At 40.1% G+C, this 22821-nt stretch overlaps 1 protein-coding gene and 1 long non-coding RNA gene across 5 annotated transcripts in view; one reads left to right on the top strand and one right to left on the bottom strand.

Annotated features, from left to right (window-relative positions):
* LOC113571818 lies at positions 1-10355 on the bottom strand. The gene is made up of 3 exons (XR_003410031.2): positions 10272-10355; positions 1920-2014; positions 1-578 (listed from the first exon to the last, which is right to left on the bottom strand). It is a non-coding gene; the product is annotated as an uncharacterized LOC113571818 (long non-coding RNA).
* Positions 9697-22821, top strand: part of prickle1a (prickle homolog 1a) — a 19818-nt gene continuing 6693 nt past the window's right edge. For 2 of the 4 annotated variants that reach the window (XM_027000963.2, XM_027000966.2), the window contains exon 1: positions 9697-9949. The gene's annotated coding sequence lies outside the window, so the exon portion shown is untranslated. Of the gene's footprint in view, positions 9950-19696; positions 19942-22821 lie in introns of those variants that run through there. The other 2 variants (XM_027000964.2, XM_027000965.2) reach the window with 2 other exon arrangements.

Consider the following 22821-nt stretch of genomic DNA (forward strand, 5'->3'; position numbering starts at 1 on the left):
TAGCTTTGAAATGATTCTAACACGGACTAATAGCAGGCTCAGACATAGGAAGAGAAAGGTAGAGCAAACATCTGCTCCTTCTGCATATGATACAAATAACAAAACATGCTTCCACATTAGCATCTAAATTCAGACCCTCTATAGTCACATTTTGAGAAGGAAGTTAGAATTTATTTGTAATGTCCATTACACAGAACTGGATTACAGGGTTTGTTTTGTCCATTGCTAAATTTGTTATAGAAAGACTTTAATTAGACATTATCAAGTCAAATGGCCAGTTAATGGTGTGCTTTTAGCTTGAATGACATGTCTAGTTAGTCAGTGCCTCTAATTGGAATATGTTTCGCTAGTATAACGTGCGTGTTTCTAAGAAAGCACAGAAACAACAAAACCAGAAGGTCCTCATCTGAAATCAAAGGGACAAAGTAACTGGTGCAGATTAGCATAAGACACTTCTCCGGCATCCTGTCTACCCATGTCTCTCCAGGGGGCTTTTCCTAAAAGGGTCACTAAGCTGATTTTGCTCTCCAGAATGATTAGGCATTTGTTTTGAAAAATATCTCTTCAGTGTCTTGTACCTGAAAAGATATACAAAAAATATGAGATTATGTTGAAGGCATTCTAAGACATTTAGCATATTAAATAAGTCAATCAGCTTTGAATTCAAGTCAGAATCATGCAAAGAAGTACATTTGACATTCGTTAGTTTGAGTTTGCTGGTGTTGCACTAATAATGCATGTTCACAGTATTCCTAGCAATGCACACTGTTGTCACACATCAAAAAGACACCAAATGTTATTAGTTATACTTGCTGATGGCATATTTAGGAATTAAAATTCTGGGTATTCACCGTTAAGACTCAATAGGGGAAAATCAATACAGTTGCCACCTCTGACTGAACAGAGATTAGGAATCATCTCAGCATCTCGACCAACACTGGCCAGATGGTTCTGGGATAGCGAGCTAGCAAGCAATGGCTAATCTGGTGGATGCCACCTGCCGCCAACTCAGACAATGTAGTGTGTTGAGTCACATCTGGTCATTAGTGCTCAGATGGTAACCAAGACACTTGCTCATGCAATTCCCATAGCGACAGGCTCACATATCTCTGATGAACTACCTCATAAGTTAGAGACACAAGCCTTCTACAAAGTCAGTACCTTTTAGGTGCATGCTTGTGCAATACAATAGCCTTGAATTAAACTCAAACCAACGTTTTTGAGTTCACCCATTTCATGAGTAAAATTCATGAGCAGAAATGGCCTTTAGAACACCTCCCTTCAGGAACTGATACCCTTCCTCCTGACTGTCCCATAGAGTGTGTGTGTAACACAACACTACGAGGCTCATACGAACTCCAGTCAAGAAGTTTTATTTCCCTGACATTTTTTCCACTCCATATAGTAGAGAGCATCAATCAGGACAGGTCAAGGCTCGCTGTATAGTGCGAGTGATTGGTGCTCTTCCATTGTTTACCAGGTTGTTTGTGGCCTTGCTTTTTACTTGAGGTTATGAATGTTCATCTAAACCATGGTTTTACAACAGCATTTCTAACTCACAATAAGCAAGCAATTGCATAAATGGGCTATCAAATACAAACTCCATTACATAGCTCACTTGAACTCAGTGTATATGCTGAAATAAAACATGAATGAGAACAATTTATGTATGATATATATATATATATATATATATATATATATATATATATATATATATATATATATATATATATATATATATAAATGAGTATGTCTCCTGTAAAGCTAAAGGTTTATGTCCCTGCAAGTCCGCTTTTCTTCTCTGTGGTCCCTGGGCTGTTCAATGGACTACTCGTGCCATGCAGGGGGCTGAGGAGCCCAGGGACTTGAACACCAACAGCAGGCGGATTCTTCAGAGGGCATCCAGTGGGCTTTACCTTCACCCCACTCATCCGATATGAGCTGTGCAGACAGAGCCTCTCTGGCATGGAGCCAAGCTGATGAATCTCCAGGACATCTGTCCACGGATACTCTGAAACATGGACACAACGTACTGCTCTCATTTCAAAAGTAAATCAAAGGAAGCAAGAGTTGCCATGTTATTAAAAACTGAGAAATATATTGTACTTTCAGCCTCAATATAGTGAAGCTTTATACTCTCCACTAAATCCAATTATTTGGTTTTGCCACCAAAGAGCAGTACACGTAATGCTCATGCTGCTTACAGCACTGTCCCATAGTTCTAGTGCTCCCATTTGATCTAGGAGGTATTTCTGTGCCGGAACAAAGCTGTTGATGGTATTTTCTCCAGCAGTTTGACCCAGCACAGGATTCCAGAGGCACACATCAAATTACAGCCTACAAGCACTGAGTGCTGTACATGATTTCAGCCAAAGATATACAGACAATTTTATGGGGAATGCAGAGGGGAAACTAGCTATGCATGTGAAAGGAAAGGTTGTATATTTTTGGATGTCAGAGCCAAAGTATATTGGAATGAATTATTTCAGCCTTTCTGGACTTTGGCTGCAAAGGAAAATAATCTGTGGTGTGCATTCTATACATTACTCAATTTAACAGATTTATAAGCTTTTTACCAGCATATGACATATTTTCTACATTAAATACATGCATTCTTGGTGTTCCAAAAATTTTGTAAACCACCATGTCAAAGATTTGTTTTGCACCATTTTACATTTTAAGAACTGGAGTGTTAGATACAGCACAAGCTATGGCCTTATGACAAACAATATATTTGCATTACTATCTGACATTTCACTTCACATGATGAATCATTTTCCTTATACTTCTTATTTCCTTGCCTTGCTGTTGGTGGAGAGGAACAGAAACAAGAAAGGCCACAGCACAGAAGAGAGGGGACTGTTTGGATGTTGCTTGTGCAGGTAGCATGAGAGATCTTAACTGACTGCTGGCTGTCTCCCCAGCTGAGGAGGGGCAGACAGGGAACGGGCTGCGGCGATCAGGATTAAGGGCGGATCCACGTGCGAGTCTGGGATCGACATCAAAAAGATGTGGAGCCCCAGAGACCAACAGGAGCTGCTGCAGAGCAGTCTAACCTACCAGTCAATATGTCTCGCAAAACACAGACCACAACACAAGGAGGTATGTTGTGACAACATAGGACATTTGTTGAGACAACACTTTGGACTGTCGTTGGAAAGTAAAGCCTAGCTGTTTTATAGCTCAACTTTGCAATGATAAAATATGAATTACCATTTAAGATCTGCCTTTCAGCAAAGCATTTTAAAATTTACGGCAATTACTCTTAGAAATCGGAAACAATATTTATTTAATTGAGTTTAAATAGCAAAAATAGTTCACGAGTATAAGGACTGAATCCATTGAAAATTGCCTCAAAAGGCGATTAACAATGCTGCAATACATGGGTGTGCCTGGTGGGAACAGGCTTTAGCAGTAACAGACTGGCCTGTCAAAGTAACACAGTGTTAATTTGTTTCCCTCCCCCCACCTCTGTGCAGGCCTTCCAAGCGCCGTCTGGCTGGTATAGGGCGAGCATTGTACCTGCCCCAGTCTAGACTGCAACACTTCCATACCTCCCTATCCTCCTCCACACCTTCAGCTGCTCCAGGCTCTCACTGCATGTCAGAAAGTTGGCAGAGAATTAAAACACAGCCTAACGATCAAAGAGGCATATAGAAGTCTGTGCAACTTCCATCGCTGGCCCACATCTTTCTTAACTGGACAGATTTGCTTTTGAAGCTGAGCAAAATATACTTCACGAGGGGCTCCAGGAGCTGCTTACTGGGAAGTTATCTGAGGAAGCCACTGCCTCAGTGGAGGACTTTTGTTATGAAACAGACTTGTGCTACGACACAGTGCAAGAAACTATAAATGGGAATGCAGATGCTTCATCTTTCTGACAGCTCTTCAATATTGCTGCATCAGCTAGGTTACCCTTGTGCATCTCCCTAGAGGGCAAACACAAACTGAAGGCAGGTGGGACCTACACACTTTGGTACTGGCCTTACTTTGGACAGACAATGTATGTAACTAAATTCTAGGTAGGTATCATCAAGATCATAGAAAGATGTGTGGCATTTTTGCATAACTTATAAATACCAGTCACTAGGAAATGCTAGAACATGCTATTAATTTCACGTGAGAGGTAGCATTTTCTCTTCCGGGCTGTCAAGCTTCGGATGAAAGTTCTAAGTTTATTTGAGCACCGTAAGAGTTACCAAGAGCTCAAGCATTCCATGAAGGGTCATAGAGTCTCTTTGAAGTAGAAAGATCTGTTTTATTCAAACAAACTATGAACAGCAACGTTCAGAACCTTTTCACAATAGCCCTTTACAGGTTAAGGACTAAGAGCTGTTGACTCATGACAGCTTAGTGGTCACTGTGCTAACACTGTAGCTAGGTACATGAGTGTTCATTTGTAGCCTAAGACACCCAAGCATTTCAACGGAAAGTAGCTAACGTAAAGGTTGTTATTAAACAACTGCATTAGTGAGTTTGCTTTAGTAAAACTAAGTCATTTGTCATTTTGTGACAAGCTCTATGCTAACAAGGCGAGTCAACAGACCAAATGCCTGGGCCATTCAGGGTTTTGCTTCGGCCAGTCGGGCCTAATTGGGCCGTGTTTGAGTATGGAGTGAAGCCAGGTGACTCGCGCAAGAGGCCAGATGCCCAGGCTCGCTGCTGCGCTCTGTTTGTTTGTCTTCCTGCCTTTGTTTGTTCTAGTGATTTCCTGTGTAAACTCAGCGCAACAAGATCCCTCTCTTTTGGAGGAGAATTCAGTCAATTACATCAAGTCGAGTAACCAGTTTATTTTAGTCACTGGATGGAGAAGGTTTTTTTTCCTTTGATTAAATCTGCTACATCACTATTAAAATGCTACAGCTTTGGAACAGATTAAGAATAGTGTCTACTAAAACTTAAAACTCACTTCTGGAATCATTTTAGTTATTCAACAGCAAGTCATTTTTTAAAAAAGAATTTAACTGCACCACAAGCAGTAAAATGTTTTTTTTTTTCTGTCACAGCTATAAGGTCATGTAGTGTAATTCAATCTGAAATCTTGTCTCTAAATAGATATCTGATCAGTTTATAACCCAGATTAACAAATCTGGATTTCCTGTCCTAACCAGAGTAGACAGTATTATGGGAAGATCATTGTTTTCCTAATTGAGGCACCAACCTTTTAAAATCTTTGTTAAGCATCTTCTGCTAAAATATAGATAGCTCTGAAGATTCTCTGTCTTTTTAAGCCACTGTACTTAATAAAATAGAATGAGACAGAAGGAAGGAAAGAAGGAAGATAAGATGACTAGAAGGAAGGAAGGAAGAAAAAGAGAAAAAGAAAACTTGAGTGTACTTTCTGAAGGGCATAGCTCAGCCTGAGATGGAAGGGAAAGGTTGGTAAGCCATGTAAATGCAAAGAGAAGGTAGGAAGTCTTCTGTGGTAAAATGGCATCATTGCCTAATTGGAGGTATACACTAAGACTGCAAGAGCTGCAGCGAGCAGCAAGGATTAAAGATTTAGTAAAGATGTTTACTCCTTTAAAGAGATGAAAGCAACAGTTTCTGAATGCAAGCAAATGTATTCCATTATGAATTATGCATACCATTATGCTATGCTTAACAGTTTCTTCTTCTTGCTGTCTGGATCATAAAGGGGACATGTGAAAAGCCATAAGAAGACAATAATGATTAAAACAAATCTTCATTGCTACAAAGGATTTAACCTGAATTATTTAATCAGATTCAGTTGCAACATGCATGTGAAGGAAAACTTTCAAATATTGTAGTCTGCAATAATGATTCTGAATGATTTTAGCCATATGTTATGATGATTTATTGACACAAACAAATTTCACATAGTCACCAGCGGATGACTGAGTGCCTCTGTTAGCTCTCTTCACGTTCAAAACCAAGATGGGTGGTGCCAGACATTTGATCAGCACTGCGTCAGCCTGCAGGTAGCTGGCACACGTTCTCTTAACACAGTACAATCACAGTGGATTGTCAACCATTTCAACTCATTGAGTGTGTCCATTCAGTACTTTAAACCTATACAGATTGAAAAAGTGGCAAAATCAACATATGAACTCTTGCAATGACATGGTGAAGAAATGGGGAAAAGAATGCAGTCCTCAAAAACTGAACCACAAAGAATATGGTCCTAGGAACTATGTGTTTAAAATGAGTGTTTCACCAAAAATATTGAACTGACTTGAATGAAAGTCATGACTTTCATGAAAGAGATGACTCTTTTATCATGGCTCTACTATTTGGCTTTGGTCTTTTTGGCCTGGCCAAAAAAAAGGTAACACACTCTAATATTTCGTTGGACTGCCTTTAGCTTTGATTACGGCACACATTCGCTGTGGCATCATTTCCACAAGCTTCTGCAATGTCACAACATTTATTTCTGTCCAGAGTTGCATTAATTTTTCCCCAAGATCTTGTATTGATGATGGGCGATTTGGATCACTGCGCAAAGTCTTCTCCAGCACATCCCAAAGATTCTCAATGGGGTTCAGGTCTGGACTCTGTGGTGACCAATCCATGTGTGAAAATGATGTCTCATGCTCCCTAAACCACTCTTTCACAATTTGAGCCTGATGAATCCTGGCATTGTCATCTTGGAATATGCCCATGCCATCAGGGAAGAAAAAATCCATTGATGGAATAACCTTGTCATTCAGTATATTCAGGTTGTCAGCTGACCTCATTCTTTGGGAACATAACATTGCTGAACCTAGACCTGACCAACTGCAGCAACCCCAGATCATAGCACTGCCCCCACAGGCTTGTACGGTAGGCACTAGGCATGATTGGTGCATCACTTCAGCTGCCTCTCTTCTTACTCTGATGTGCCCATTACTCTGGAACAGGGTAAATCTGGACTCATCAGACCACATGACCTTCTTCCATTGCTCCAGAGTCCAATCTTTATGCTCCCTAGCAAATTGAAGCCATTTTTGCTGGTTAGCCTCATTGACAAGTGGTTTTCTTAAGGCTACACAGCTCTTTAGTCCCAATCCTTTGAGTTCCCTTCACATTGTGCATGTGGAAATGCTCTTACTTTCACTATTAAACATATCCCTGGGTTCTACTGTTGTTTTTTCTAAGATTTGATTTCACCACACGTTTAAGTGATCGCTGATCACGATCATTCAAGATTTTTTTCTGACCACATTCCTTCCTCAAAGATGATGTTTCCCCATTGTCCTTCCACTTTTTAGTAATGTGTTGGACAGTTCTTAACCAGATTTTAGTAGTTTCAGCAATTTCCTTAGATGTTTTCTCTGCTTGATGCATACCAATAATTTGACCCTTCTGAAACAGATTAACATCTTTTCCACGACCACAGGATGTGTCTTTCGACATGGTTGTTTAACAAATGAGAAGCTACTCACTGCATCAGTTAGGATTAAATAGCTTGTTGCCAGCTGAAACATAATCACCCATGCAGTAATTATCCAATGGGAGGCTCTTGCCTATTTGCTTAGTTAAATCCAGGTGGTGACCTTTTTTTTGGCCAGACATTGTATTTGGCTATTACAACTGTTAATGGCCATGTTATGTCAGAACATAGCCCTGTTCACTGGTTTATGTACTTATTTATTTGGAAGAGGTTTGCAATTTAAGGCAGTTCATTTTAACCCGTTATTCAATATTTCATCAACCAAACAATGTGTTACAGTGATTCATACACTAATTAGATTTTTAGATAGCAAAAATACGTCACTTGAGAGTTGCACTGGATGAAAGTAATACCAAATTTCTGAATTACAGTCTGGATCATGTATTTGTTGTAAACTAGGTCTTCCAGCAGCTCCCCGGCACACAGGTTATACGTTTAAATTGAAGTCCACTGTAAAGTAGGCCTAAGTGTGGCCATGTATAGTTTGCAACTCAATCATGTTGTTGAAAGCATTTTTACAGCCCTTTGCCATAAATATGGAGTGAGATAAAATGCAGATAAGCTCCAGACAAAGACCAGATACAAGTGAAAGAGGCTATGCTTTAGGCTAATGGGCTAGCATGTTGTCAGGCACACTGGTTCACTTAAATCACTATACTTGCAAGATATGATATCTGTTACGGTGGCCATTACTGAAAGAATGGCTGACTCACTAAATTCCACTAAGAGCTGCAGTGACTTATTTACAACTGAAACTCACCAAACGTCTAAGAGGGAAAAGCATAGCAGAGATACCTTACCTGTTAACCCTTCATAACTTGCCTCATTTTCCACCATAGTCACTGGTTCCTAAACACACTCACTTGAATGTATGTTATAGTGGCTCACTCATATCAGAAATTATATTTGTACATGTTCCTATTAGGTTATGTTCTGCTTGTAACATAACAGATGATCTGTCATAAACTTGAAAAGTTGAAGAGGTGAGGGTGATTGACCATGAGGCTGCATGTCCTTACCGATCCACCGAACTAAAGAAGTAGATGTGCTCTGAGAACTGTGCTGGCAAAATCTTTCCCTGACACTGATTTTGCACCTGGAACATATTTTCACCAATAGTGCTTTGTGTGAAAATTTGGGTTGTAGTGACTGATCCTGGAACAGCACTTTCAGGCCAACATTACTCCAACTAAACCGACTGAAGGGGGCGTGGCTTTGGAATTGGAGCACCCTGAGAGCTGATATCCATCTGCTCCAGATGAAATCAGTTAACAACAGTCTGCTTGGTTTTTATGCTGTAAAGTCACAGTCCTGCACAGTGTGATTGACAGGTTTTGGCTGGCTGAACCTGGTCTCACTTACCCTGCTCTGACATGGGCAGATACAGAGTGGTCAGTAGGTCATAACCTTAGTCACAGTGTCCGAAACCGACCTACAGGTCAGCCGTCTCACAAATGTAGTGCTTTGTTTGTTTATGGCCTTATATTTATCAGTGTAAAACCAATAAATATGTGACTGCTACATACTTGCCATAGCTGTTTGTGGTTAAACACTTATGGCTTAAACTGCCATAAATCCTTTTTGGAAACTAAAGGACATGATCTCATATTCAGCTACTATTATGTGGTATGACTACTGCAAAAATTGTTGCTCAATAAAGGGTTTGATTGATATCAGGCAGACCAATGCATCCAAGATCTCTGTTCCGTTTGTGTACACTCTTTTGATTGCGGGATTGGTTTACTACTCCAGCCTGCCTGATCAGATTGAATTACAATGAACTCAGAGCATTTTGTAACGGGCTTCTTTTGTCATTTTAAAGTCACTCCGACACAGTGAGGCAGCGTGAAAAGCAAACAGAATCTTTAAAAGCTGATCAGGTTTCCACAAGCCTACAACTGGCCATTGCAGGCGAAAGGGATCACAGCAGGCTGACCACTGTTGAGATAAGCCCATGCAATTAAGGAATCAGAAACACAGGGGGGGGGGGGGGGGGGCGGGGGGATAGCAATAGCCATAATCTATTGGGGGTTTTATTTACTGTTACAGAATATTTCAGTGCAAACAAACTCTGTAAATGTCCATATTGTCATTTGTTGTTACTGCCCAACGTGTCACTAATTACACAGTAATGCGTGACGTCTAAGAGTACACATTCACTCTCTCGCATGAAAATGATCACAACACATTTCTGACTTACTCCAGACTGCCAAGAATGCGTGCCTCTCGGGGGTGCGGGGGCGCAAATCTAAACCAATAGGCGCAGAGCAATGTTAATGTCATTTCGGTGTGCGCTCGACTCAGGCCGTTAGAGAGCCCTCGCTCTCGGATAAAATAGTATCACAGCTAGTTCGTTTGTATAACTGTACAGTGCCACTTCGGACATGCAGCCTCAAACTCTTCAACGGAATATCTTTGCTGCGCTGGACAATGTCACGCGCTGAATTACTCTTCTGTGGACGGTTTTAATGCCAATGAGACTTAACGTAATTTCTGCATTCCTATAAAGGAGTATCTGGCTCGGGAATCATTTGCATTTTGCAAAACGGTCAGGTAGGTCTGTAGATTGTTTTAATGTAGATACATACTTTCTCAGTTGGTAACGATGTTTTTTTTTTCGCAGCAGAGTTGACACAGTGGGCAAAGTGGTCTTGTATGTAAATGAACAAAAGCTAATGCATTAGCATTAGTCTAACTTTCAAATGTCTAAATTGCACACTGAGTATACCTATACGTAAATAATATTGATTTTCCTAATTGACGATACGTTCATCTGAATAATTAACGGGAGTAATCAACTGGAATTTCAGTAAACATTAGGTGTACGGGATGTAGATAGAATACAGGTACGTAGAATATGTTTAAAATTTCCTACCATATAGTTGGGTATAAACTGGGGGCTTCGCTCTCTCAGCTGTTGCCTGTCACTTGGTGACAACTGCTCTGTGCGGTGTGCCTACAACTACACATATTTACTGCGCACTGGTTGAAATGTGACCGCATGCAGCCTTGGACACGTTTCCTTTTTAATAAAAATGTACAACAAACGTTTCAGTAAAATGTTGTATATGAAATAGTACATTTTGAATTAACGCCTAATGGAATATAAATTGGTCATTCCAGTTTTGCTCAAGTCAGTGGTAGCTATCATCAAAAATATGGCTATGATGCCAATTGGCCTCACTTAAACAATGTTTGCTCCCGATATGGAGCCTTCAAACGTCAATACGATTTACATATCCCATGTGTTCACTTGTATTGTGACGGGTTCAATATATTAAGAGAACTTTTAGCTAAGGCTCTATGGACACAACTGGTATTTAAAGATAATTTCACGGTGTGTTCCACTGATCTCAGTACAGCCTGTCAGACGGGGAGGTGGTAAAGTAACATCCTTCGCTTTAATAACTGGAGTGAACGGAGGAAGGTTCCATTAACGTGACGTTGCCCTCTAGTGGCTATGTCAGCCATTGCACGCACACTTACTTGGCACTGTAAAAAGTGACGATTGACAGAGCATTACTCATAGAAAATTGCCGTCAGCTAGGTGAATCAATTATAAAACAAATTAACTTTCATGCTATCCAAGTGTGATGGTGAGGTTCTAATGTGCCAGCCAAAGTTAAGAAGTAAATAGGCCTACTCGTAAAATGTACTCTAGGATTGGTAGAACCCCCGAGCACCATTATGGGACAGGTCTGGGCAATGGGCCAAAGGATCCAACAATCCAAATAAGGAGGAGTGTTTTGTACTGTTTGTGACAGTTGTTTGCTTCTGTTCTCTTATAGAGTAAATACTTGTTTTTATGTATTTTTATGATTTCTAGACTGTATTTATCATTATGAGGTAATATCTTTACAGCAGTGTGACCATTGAAGTTTTTCTATACTGACCTGTCTTCCATTAGTTTTATTTGCTATGGTTTTTTTTAATTATTTCAATTCAGTGAGTCTTATAAATGAAAAATAGGTCCATCTTTCTCATCACCATGAGCCTGACGTGCTCTCTCTGACTGCCTCCTTGTGTTTTCGCCAGAGTACTGGGCAGCAGCGACTTCCTGAGCTTCCAGACTCATATGAGTGCATTAGTGTGCAGATTAAGCCTGACCCCGCTCACACAGGAGGACATTAATATGTGTGTGTTTAGTGAGGTGTTAGATTGGCGCGAGATTACAGGGACATGTCCACAATGAAATGTAAACAAATGGAACATGCCATGACTATGTGCGCAATATCTTGGGAGTCAGGAGTTAAGCTCTAGTGCCAGTGTGTGTATGCCTCTCTGTTGATTTAATGCCCAACATACACAGTGGTGTTTATGTGAACCTTAATTAATCACCATTTGGCTGCGCATTGCTCATATTAACTGCTCATACTAACTGCAAGGAGGGAAGGTTGGGGTGGGGGGGGGGGGTGGTCAAGTGTCACTCTGAATAGCCATCTTTCATAACCCAGGGAAGCAACAGTGAGCAGAGCTGTGAGCAGACTTCAGCACCCTGGCTCTGAATGCCCGTAAGTGGCTTTGTGGGTTAGGATGCTTCAGAACACGCGGTGCATGTAATCAAATACAATCACAATACTGATAGACACAGCAAATCTGTTGGCTGTTGGCATATTTCCCCCATCTTACATTTCACAGTGGCTGATTCTGGGTAAACTAGAATATAGCAGAATACAGTTTTGAATTCATTGCATCCACGGAGCTCCAGCTTGTTAAAGAGGCGTGACTTTGGCCACATGCTGAAGACACATGCAAAGCATTATTCAGAGCTGATTAGAGGCTGATGTAGCACATCCAAACAGTACTCTACTGGTTAGCCCTTGAATTGTAATGTTGCAGAAGAAGAAAGGGTAGGTCATAATGTTAGGCTTCTTGAACCTGAAGTGCACTGGGTGAAAGTGGGCAGCACATCACAGTGAGGAGTATTTTTAAGAGATGGCAGACAGTTGCAAGATCAGAATACCCTTCTCTCTAACAAGGCTCCAAACAAAGTCAAAGACTATCTCAGTGTAAAATCATATAATTATTTTTCCATTCCTATGGAAGACTTCCCTGGTGGAGAGCACTAGACTTGCGTCAGGCAAAGTCTATTTGCTGTGCTTTGTGGGAAACAACAGTTCAGTTGTTCTTAATAATCACATAATTTAGATCATGGTTTCCTTATGTGAAGAGCACATGCTCATCTTATTGTGCACTAATAAGAGTGTGCTTGTTACTGACTAATGATTGCTAGGATTAGGACTGGAATTTCAGATGTCCCTACTATGTTTCACCTCTGCAAAAATGGTTAAGTGCCTTAAGCAAGAAATTCCCAAAAGCTGTTTAAGAAAAGCAATTGCAAGTGGACGGCAAATCATCCTGAGACACATATGACTCATAGTCTTTAAAAAAGTCACATGTACCTGGGAAAGAAAGTGTCTTTTTACAAAAGTGTCCCTTGTGTCAGTGCCTTGAGATATGATATAAGCAACAGTGTAAGGAGATCCTGACATTGGATTATGCCATTTTAGCAGCAGAGCCCACTGTTGTGCTGATATTCTGAGCTGTCATTTGCCCTGTGGCCTGTTAAAATAATCAGACTGAGGAAATGAAATAGAGCCACCTCTATACATACACAGACAAACTCTTGTAGCCCAATCTGTTTCTTGCTTCTGAAAAAAAAAGACTTCCTTTTTCTTAAATTCTTGGTTTAACCACTAAAAATTTTCTTTTCACCATATTAACCTATTAACATTAATATGAACTTATTATTTCATGAAACCTGCCATTTGTTCTAAAGCAAAGATGAACAGACATGGTTATTTTTTCAATAATATACATGTGTAGTACCTAATAGTCACTATATTCAATTATACATAGTTGCTCATTTTAAAAGAATTTTACGAACCACGTTGCTGCAGATGTGACATTTGTGTCATATTCTGTGCAATCACCCTATTCCTGAGAGTATCACCCACAGGGTTTTATGATAGAACTGAGGGTCAGCAGAATCTGGGGTCAACATACAGGTGGGTCAATATTGACTAAAGCAAAATGAGGACATACCTCCCAGTGTCACATCCCCAGCCCACACTGGCAGGGTGAGGGTGGGGGTGGGTGTGGGGGACAAAGATGAGTGTGTTGCCTCCAGCCCACATGGAGTGAGGGAGGAGGTTCAAAGAGTGGTGCGTTTGTTTGGAATGCTCACACTGTCTTCCTGTTGAAGGCTGAATGAAAACAGTGGAATGGCAGACAACCAGATGTGCACGGTCCGTCTCACACACATACACGCCCTTAGCTGAGATACTGTACATGCACACACCCATTATTTACTCAGCTGATACTTTTTAATCAGTGTTCCCAGCTATAACCTTTTAAATTCAATGTGCAAGTAGAACACAATGTACAATTGTAATACGAAGAAGTAGATTTTCTGGGTCGAATGTCTCTGCATATTCCCTTTGTGTGTTGTCATTTAAACCATTAAGTCATTCACTAGTTTTGGCTGGAGTGGTAACAAAGATGTGCTACAAACAAGGCCAACAAATATATGCAGATTGTGAAAGAGGACAGAACATAGGCCACATGTCTAAGAAAAAGATTAACACGCAGAAATCTGGGGAGTGCGGAGAGAGAAAGAAAAGAAAAAGAGAAGAGGAACAATGCCTCTTCTGAGAAAAAAAGTACCTTTTGAATGTAGGAAGAAACATAGTACATTTAAATGATTGGGTTAAGGACAGGACTTATGATTCCCACTTAAACACTTGTAACCACAATCCCTAGAAATGTTTTTTAAATCAGCAGTCTACAGTGTTTGCTCTGCTTTGGAAAGAACAATAGGAAGTTACAGTTAAAGTTGGTTGAAGCCTGACCTTTTGTAGCCAGAGTAAAATGCAATTTAGTGCATACAATAGGCAGCCATGCGGGACTTGTAAGATACAATGAAGTTGCCTTTTACTTGGCCACAATGGGTGCCCATATCAACGGTAACTGGGTGACATACTGAGGTCAACCCAGCCCACGGCCATGGTCAACAAGCCTGTCAATGCAGTGGACTGAAACCCAGTGACCATCCTGCCATAGGTCAAATTCATCAACATTGTCAGTTTACAGCTGACAATGGCTTAATAAGGGGGAAAAGACTGGCTTGTTTTTTTGTTTGTTTTTTTGCATATGCCTGATATTCCAACTAATTAATTTAGGAGACTCTTATTCAAATTATCCATACAGAGAGCAGGGTGCACAATAACACAGAAGTACTGATTACAACCTAATGATGACATACATCTATAGCAAGGTTTTAACAAAGGCCCACATCTGAGATCAGTAGGGGGGTTTGGGTTAAGGCATAATACTCCCTTTTGCCCTCTTTATTTTGACTTTACTGCTGCTCCTAATGACTTAAATTATGCCCAATTAAGGCAAGCCTAAACTGTAGCATCCAGCACACAGTCCCTGAGTGCTCTCCCTGTGCACTGCCACAGAGGCATGTGTTCAATTAGCTGGTTATAAAAGACTGTAACAGAGCACTTCTCTAAGGAATGTTAATGATTAGAGGGATCCTAGGCTGGGAAACACTTAACTGTTTCTGTTGAGTGTGTGCTCACCTATCTTATTCCTTCTAAAGTCCAACAGCTCAGGGAGATATTCATGCATGGGAACTGGAAATGTTTCTATAAGGTGTATCTCCAGAAAGTGTTTTTCGTACAGTCAATACCAGTCCAAATCTTCTTTTGACTGTCACATTATTAACAAACTGCTGTCTTTGAGTGCATGTGTTTTGCCTAAAGACCCCCTTTGCCTAAGTGTACGTGTGCAAACTGCCACATAGTCTTTGTGTAGTTACGGCATGCCAATATAAACGGGCTTCCTGTCCTTAACAGCCTGGGGATGTGTGTCTGTCTTCTTCTCATTGTTCTCAATGAGCTTGGCTCTTTACAGCTAGGTGAGAGGGTGTCAAATACAGAATGAAATACGATGTCCTGTCTTATACACCAGGAGAGTAGGCAGAGGGTTAAATTCCTTCTGGGTTACTATAGTAAGTCGTACTTAAAGTGGATTTCAAATTTGAGGAGGGTCTCTCTTACACTTTCCCTCATTTAGTACTGCAACTTATCATACAATAATTTATAATATGTGTTTATGTGTAGTCATACCAGGCATTGTGAGTGACAACAGTTGAGTCTTAAATGGCATCTACATGTATTCCATTTTATGGGTTCATCTGTGATTTTTTAAGCACTTTTTGTAGACTTAAAATAGCATCCAATTGTGATAAATTCCATTTAAGGTATATGAAAATATATTTCACTTTCACTTTTACATCTGTTTCTGAGTACTGTCAAGAAGGAGAACACCTATATTATTCTATCTGTATCCCATCAGCTGAGGGAGATATTTACATGTGTGGGAACTGGAAAAAATGTTGACATGGAACTCTGATCTAATACAAAATGACTGTCAAACAATTAGTTATCTAGATATCACCTGTTATAATCAGGCACATTAAAATCTTAAAAAGCAATCTTAAAATCTTAAAAAGTGGAGATAGGAGCAAAATAAACAAAATGGAATCTTTGGCATTGTATTAGGACCTTTGGTATAGTACCCTATAGTTAGCTCTTTACAGCTTCAGAACATGATTTGTCAAATCACCCTCAATTTAGATTCAGGTACTGCTTATGATCTGCCTGGTTTAACAGAGGCAATGCCTATTTGACAAACATTCAAATAAGGATCATTTTAACCATACATGAAACATTCAAATACAAATTATTTTATCATTTAGGTGGTTAAGGCAGATTTGCTGATGTATATAAAAGAGTGGCACTGAACCATTGATTAGATATTTTACTGAGGATGAAATACTCTCCACAGTATCGATGTGCCAGAGTAGATGCAGTAAATGGGGTTATCTGAAGGTTATAGGATAAGCAGTCTCACTGACTGAGGACTGGCAGCACCACTTTCACTAAGTCAATATCAGAGTAACAGACACTCCATCAGCTGACCTTTCCCTATTCTCTTCAGGCATAGAGCACTGTTATTACAGTAGGATTATGGTCTTTTATTGGCATTTAGGACTCTTCCTTTGTTGTGCTTATGTATTGATAATGGCCGCTGACATGTCATTAAAGTCCTGAAAGAACCTTACTTTTATAAGATGCTTAGCACACAACTAGGTACTGTTTTAAACAATAGCTGTGAACTGCAATAAACAGCAGTATAATACAGGCCAATAACCTTGTCATCCTTTGCAGCATATTCTTACAGGGTGAGAGTCCTTACACAGTAGGCTATGACCTTTTCAGAGAAAATAAAAGCTTGTAACTTTCATTATACATTCCTTTTTTGACATGACCAGCTTTCAGGCAAGAAGCTTTGACACCCAAAACACTGGGGGAGCTTGTTGCATGACTAAAGTAAAAGCAACTGTCCATGTGACAATCGGCCCACATATGCAGCTGAATTTAGGACGCTGTCAAATATAGTTCTCTCTCCTGGGACAAGAGAAGCTAACAGGTCCTTAGAGAATGAGCTAAACTGGGTGGCTGAAGAGTGTGACTTTAACACTTAGCTCTGGCCCATCCAGTGCTAGAGCATTTCAAATATGGGCTCTGGAGTGAGCTGGGACATGTTAGGTCAAAATGTCTGTTTTACAGTTCACAGAGGTCAAAGCCAGGTGTGAGCTGCTGTTTGGGTCATCCTGAACATAAGTTCAAACTGACCAGGCCCTTTAGGAGGGCTGGTGGAGCGGGAGAGATTTATGACTCTTTGGAGCTAAGGAACAACGAAAGGTCAGGGATGCATGTTCTTTTATATTTCACAAGCATCTCAGGTCAGTTCTGTGCTGTGAAACAAGAGCCAGTTCTCTAACAATAGAGCCCAGCACTGTTGTGGCCAATGTTAATCACTTTGACAGGTTTGGGAATTTTGTTTTATTGGGAGAAAAGTAGAAAATTAAAATTACCTCACCTTTTTATGTATTCATCAGGCAATGTGGAATCTCTCAAGTATTCTCAAGGGAACTTCTTTTGTTTGTCTAAAGGATACTGGCACAAGACTTTGTAAAAATGACATAATTCTGTACAGAACGAGACAGAAGTTGATTAAGATTCAGCTCAAATGGGAAAGCTGACAGGGGCATTGCATGTCTGTTGTGGACACAGGCTATGGACTCATGACATAAAAGATATGACCATTCCCAGGATAGGCACCCTGAAACGGTCTGTGAAGCAGTACACAGATAAAGTCTACTGAACAGATTGGAGTGGCAGTTGTTCTGTTTTGCTATCAGGGGCCAAGGGTTTCTTAGAACCCTTGTCAAGATCACTGCACATTGCAAAATACATTCTGTCTTTACACTAACTATCCTAAACAGAGACTCTTGACCATTCCACCTCAATTCACACGAATATCCTCTCAGCAGGATGTGGGGTTGTTTATCTCTCAAAGACTTGCTAATGCAAGGGCATGTGAATTCCTTCTTTCTCTCATTCAGAGCACAAAAGCATGTAGTTCAGGCTCAGTCCTGCTGGGTTTGAATATCTGTGCCCTTGACTACAACAATGGCTTTGTCCCCAGAAACGTGTATGGCTACAGTCCATATTACCAACCCTCTAATGGAAGTTAAGCACCTCAAAACCAAAAGTTACCATTTTAAATATTTTGTCTAAAATAAAGCTAATTGTGTGGAAAAACAGAAAAATGAAAATAAAGACAGTTGATGTTTGAATCAAGGTGTCTATCTGAGGCTACATCAGTTAAATTAAAAAGGCTGTGGAATCAAACACCTTTTGCTGTCTTGGGGGGGCTTCTGTTTCATGACTATAAACATCTTGGTTTGCAGTGAAATGGTTGGGGTCCCATAAAGACCACCCTGTGAAGGAGAATTTGCTTTCCTCCATCATCCATCGTTTAGAAACAAGCACCCTGCCTGGACCCTCTAAACTGAAGTCAAACTTTAAGCTTTGTTTATTGAAACAACAGGAAGGCCTTCACCTTTTGCACATTCCTCAGGAAATTATAGGGAAGATGAGGTCAACTGTCTTTTTACTTAGAACCTTTGGGATTCTTTGAGGTTAGAAAATGGGCCACTTCATGAGTGTTTTTTCAATGTCCTCATTTTGGGAGATTACTTCATAATTTGGCACTGTACAAAAACACTTCTTTTGAAAGAAAAGTATTTAACATTCTTGTTTAATTCACCATCTTTTTTACTTATTGCATTGATGATTAAATAAATAATTCTCAAATAATTCAGCTACTAATCATGAAACTTCCTTGTGGAAGTGGCTGATTTAGATAGGAACTGTTCCTTTGATTCATATGGTAAACAATGCCCCAGGTTTCATGTAGAGCCTTTCTTTTTGCACAGTGGCATGGACCTGCTGATGTCATTGTTGACTGGGAGGTGAAAGACTGTTGTTAGCTGGGACATATTCAGCCTTGGGGAGGGATGCAACTGCCTTGGGCCAGTTTTAGTATATTTTTGCATGTGGTAACACAACAACTAAGTGCAGAGGGTACCTCTTGGTGAGATTTCACCAATATTTGTAAGTGTGTTACCACTTAATAGCAGCAATTTAAAAGTTGTTAATACAAAAGTGGTGAGCATTGAACTTTGCAGTTTCTTTCTGATATGTTGCAAACTTGGGCTAAATTGGAAAGGCAGAGGAAAAAAAACTACTACCACTACAGATTCATGTCATGTGTTAATGTTTGTGTCTGTAGGATTTGAAGGCACAGTAGAACAGGACCAGTGGAACAGGACTTCATTAATATCCAGTACACTAATAATAACATGTGTTTGCATGATTTCATAACATAGCACAGAGATTTTCCAAGCATGATGACACACTTCATTCATGCAGACAAGAAGGGGTGTTCGGTCTTATCACATTTGTGATGGTTGTGTGAATCAGAAAGGAGATGTAATATACCAGGAATTGTGGCAAATAAATCAGAATAGTGCTCAATCTCTGAATCTGAGCAACACCTTGTCTATGCCTCCATACAGGAAAACTAGCAGGACCACTTTGTTATTCTAAATTCCTAGCTTTAACTCCTCATTCATTTTTGCAGAGGCCTACTGGCTAAGAAGAACTTAAGAGATGATGAATAATGAAGAATTACTTTACATACAGTCTACTTGGTATGAAAAAGGCCAGCAAGAAGCTTATGAGGAAAAGGACCCAGTGTTTGAAGTGCAGTATATCAAGGGGGGCTGAAGCTGAATGGCTGAGGCTGGGTTCTGAGGGAGTGGCTCCCAGCCAGAGCGCCACAGGAGTGGAGTAAGTGTAAGAGCCATCTGGCTGTGCTGCTCTTCTCTTGTCTGCTCCTGCTCTCGTTCTCACACACCCAGCTGCATGGTTGATATGGACATTCGTCAGACTGACATTTCTGGAGGTAAATGCAATAAGAGGCCTGGGGATCTGCTCTGGTGGACTGAGATATGAAAACACTGGAAAATGTTACCCTCAAGGACGTGTGACCGTGGGACCAGTTTACAATAGGAAAAAGGAGATTTTAGAAAGCCATCATCTTTCAGAAATTCTTGTTGAGAGGTAAGGACAGATCAAGAAAGGTAACTTTGATTTAGTTAAAAAAGAAATAAATTAAATTAATTACTGAATATACTGCAAAGCCTGTTGAAAATTATATAATTTTTTTTTGTCCATTTATGTGCCCCACGAGTAATTTAAAAAATATATTTTAGCACAAGTTTTACTTTCAAAAGTTAGATCCTTTTTTAATTGCCCATTTTAAAGACTGCCCTGTACTTAAGTGTAAATGTGGCATAGAAGCAGCTGTCTACAGGGCTGACCTAACTAACGAAAACATGGTGTGAAGGAGGAAAGGAGGTGTGTGACTGACCACTGAGAAACTGGGTAAATACCACATAGTGCTAGTCAGCTGCCATACGAAAGCCTGTCTGAGTACAGGTGGTCGTTTTCTAGCTACAATGACAAGATGTTTTACCATTTGGCCATGGATTACTGCTTGACCTTTGCTTTTTAACATGGGATGATCAAAATGTTCTATAATGGCCCAACAGTGCATTCCTGCAGACTTTATACGCATTTATCTGACAACAGCTGTGACATCTCTCCAACAACACATTTAAAATTGTGTGCAAGTGTTATTTTAATTATATATAAAAATATTAGTGGATATTGAATTTTTAAAATGGGTATGTGTGCATTCAGGCAGTAGTTGTGCTGGTGGTTAATAATTCTGGAAAATGGGTGATATAAAAATCATGTATTATGTTGTCTTCCCCAATGGGGGTTGGGGGAAGAGTGGTGCAACAACATCTTCAAATTCCCTGTCTCCACTTGCTCTAGAACAAGTCAAAGCTGCTCTCTGGAAAATATCCTTGTCACTAAGAGAAAACATGGCCTGGTTTTTGTTTAACTAATTTTTTTTTTTTTTTCCATTCTGAATATTGTAATGGAGACAAACGTTTTGTTTGTGGAACACAGAAACTTAGTATGTGTGCCAGGGATCCTGTTCTTGTCATTAGAGCCCTAGTCAGGTTCCAAGGCTGTCACTGCTTTAGATGGTTCCAAATCCTACAAGCCACTGGGACAAATTGGCAAGCATTTAAAAGCATCTTTGAGTCCAATGTAAAAAAAAAATGTGTCTGGAAAACAATTTTGTTAGGGCCTTACCTCACCTTCTTAGGTTGCATCACAACTGACAACCATTTTTCCCCACAGTCCTCAAACAACTGACCTTATTAAAAAGAATGGATCCATACTAAACATGCCATTGAGTAATTTTACAGTTTTTTAACTATGTATTTCATTAGTCATTTCCTTTCATTGGCCATTTCCATTGTGAAAATGGTCCACTACTGGTAAGGTTCTACGGTTGTCCTCCTTTCCCCCTACCCTCAGCTCCCCAGACCCCCCGTGTACCGTGTCTAGCTCTGGGGGATTCAGGCTCTCTGTGGGTGGATCTAAAAGATATGCATCTTAGCCTCCCAAAGCCATGTTAACAAGGGTTTCTACAAAAGAGGGGGATGTTAAACACTTACTGCTGGAGGTGTTCTACAGCTGGAAGAGACACACATGCTTACACGCACAAAATAACAGGTTTTCAGATCTGTTCTAGTGATTCATGAGACCCAGGACCATTTTAGGATACAGGTGCTCACTCATATGTTGCAGTAGGCCACTACAAGTATGCCTGTGAACTGCTATAAGGCAGATTAAGGAAAGTTTTAGGAAACTTTTCTGATGACTTCTCTTAGATGAAAATTAGCATATTTAAGGAGGAGGTCCAACTCCAGGAGTGTTGCCATATTTTGCAATACTGTGAATCTAGTGTTCTTTAAGGAACACAATGCTGAAGTGAGCTGGTAATTTCATTCAGAGATATTGACAAGAACATAAAAGACCTTCTTCTTTCTGTCTTATTCTGCCTGTTTGTTACATTTCAAAAGGAATGGGAATGTGTGGTTCTTGTTTTTTGCAGGTAAAATGCATATAGCATGTAGTTTATTATACATAAAGAGCAGTTTGGGGGCACTAAATACCTTAAAGGAAATAATGGGCATTGTCTTACAAGTTAAGAAATCAAAGAAGAGATAAACATCTCAAAATGTAGATCTTAGATGAGCCCCAATTAGAGACCCCAAATCTGGTCACTTAAACAGTTCTACTGGCTACTATTAAGTGCATATATCTACATACATTTGTGTGTGATGACTTCCAACAGGACTTGGCTGTTTTTCGAGTAAGATATGACACGGGCTTGGCTGCTTCAGTACTGAGGATTCAGTTTATGAACAGCCAGAAATTCTTGGGTGCAGAGTGCCGTTATTCATTGCAGAGAATTTGGGGGCTGTGGTGGTGGTGGTTTCTGGATGAAATGCTACTTGCTGATGTACAAGGAACATTTCACACAGCTGCACCTTGGCCTCTGGGGTGTGTGGACAGAAGTGAACCACAAACACTCTGAACAGTCATGAATACGTAGCCTGCTGCACCAAACTATCACGCCTGTACACTTCAAAGAGTACAATCAAGTGTGCCTGGTTTTTTCAGCTGTCCACTCCGGCACAGCAGGGAGTGAAGAAGGGAATGGGGGTGGCAAAATAGGGACCAAGATGAACTCACACAGTTTAAGTCTGTATAGATGAAGGATGACCACAATGCTACAGCACTATTTATGACCAAGAGGTATTTCTACCCTAAGTATATGCATGACCTTTAAGTACTGCACATGAAGAGCACTGTGTTCTTTCAAATTTTGTTTTGATGTTGGTTAACTGTATAAATTACAAGTACACCTAAAGGGGAAAAAAACACCCTGGAGAAGTTCAAATTCTTTCATTGTGACAAATCAGAAAAATGCATTAAACTATCCATAAAGAAGTCATTGTGTGTCTTTCTGTAATTGGCTGGAACTTGGAGCACACATTGGAAAACATGACAGTT

This window comes from Electrophorus electricus, chromosome 2, assembly GCF_013358815.1.
Source record: "Electrophorus electricus isolate fEleEle1 chromosome 2, fEleEle1.pri, whole genome shotgun sequence".
In the NCBI taxonomy this organism is placed as follows: Eukaryota; Metazoa; Chordata; class Actinopteri; order Gymnotiformes; family Gymnotidae; genus Electrophorus; species Electrophorus electricus.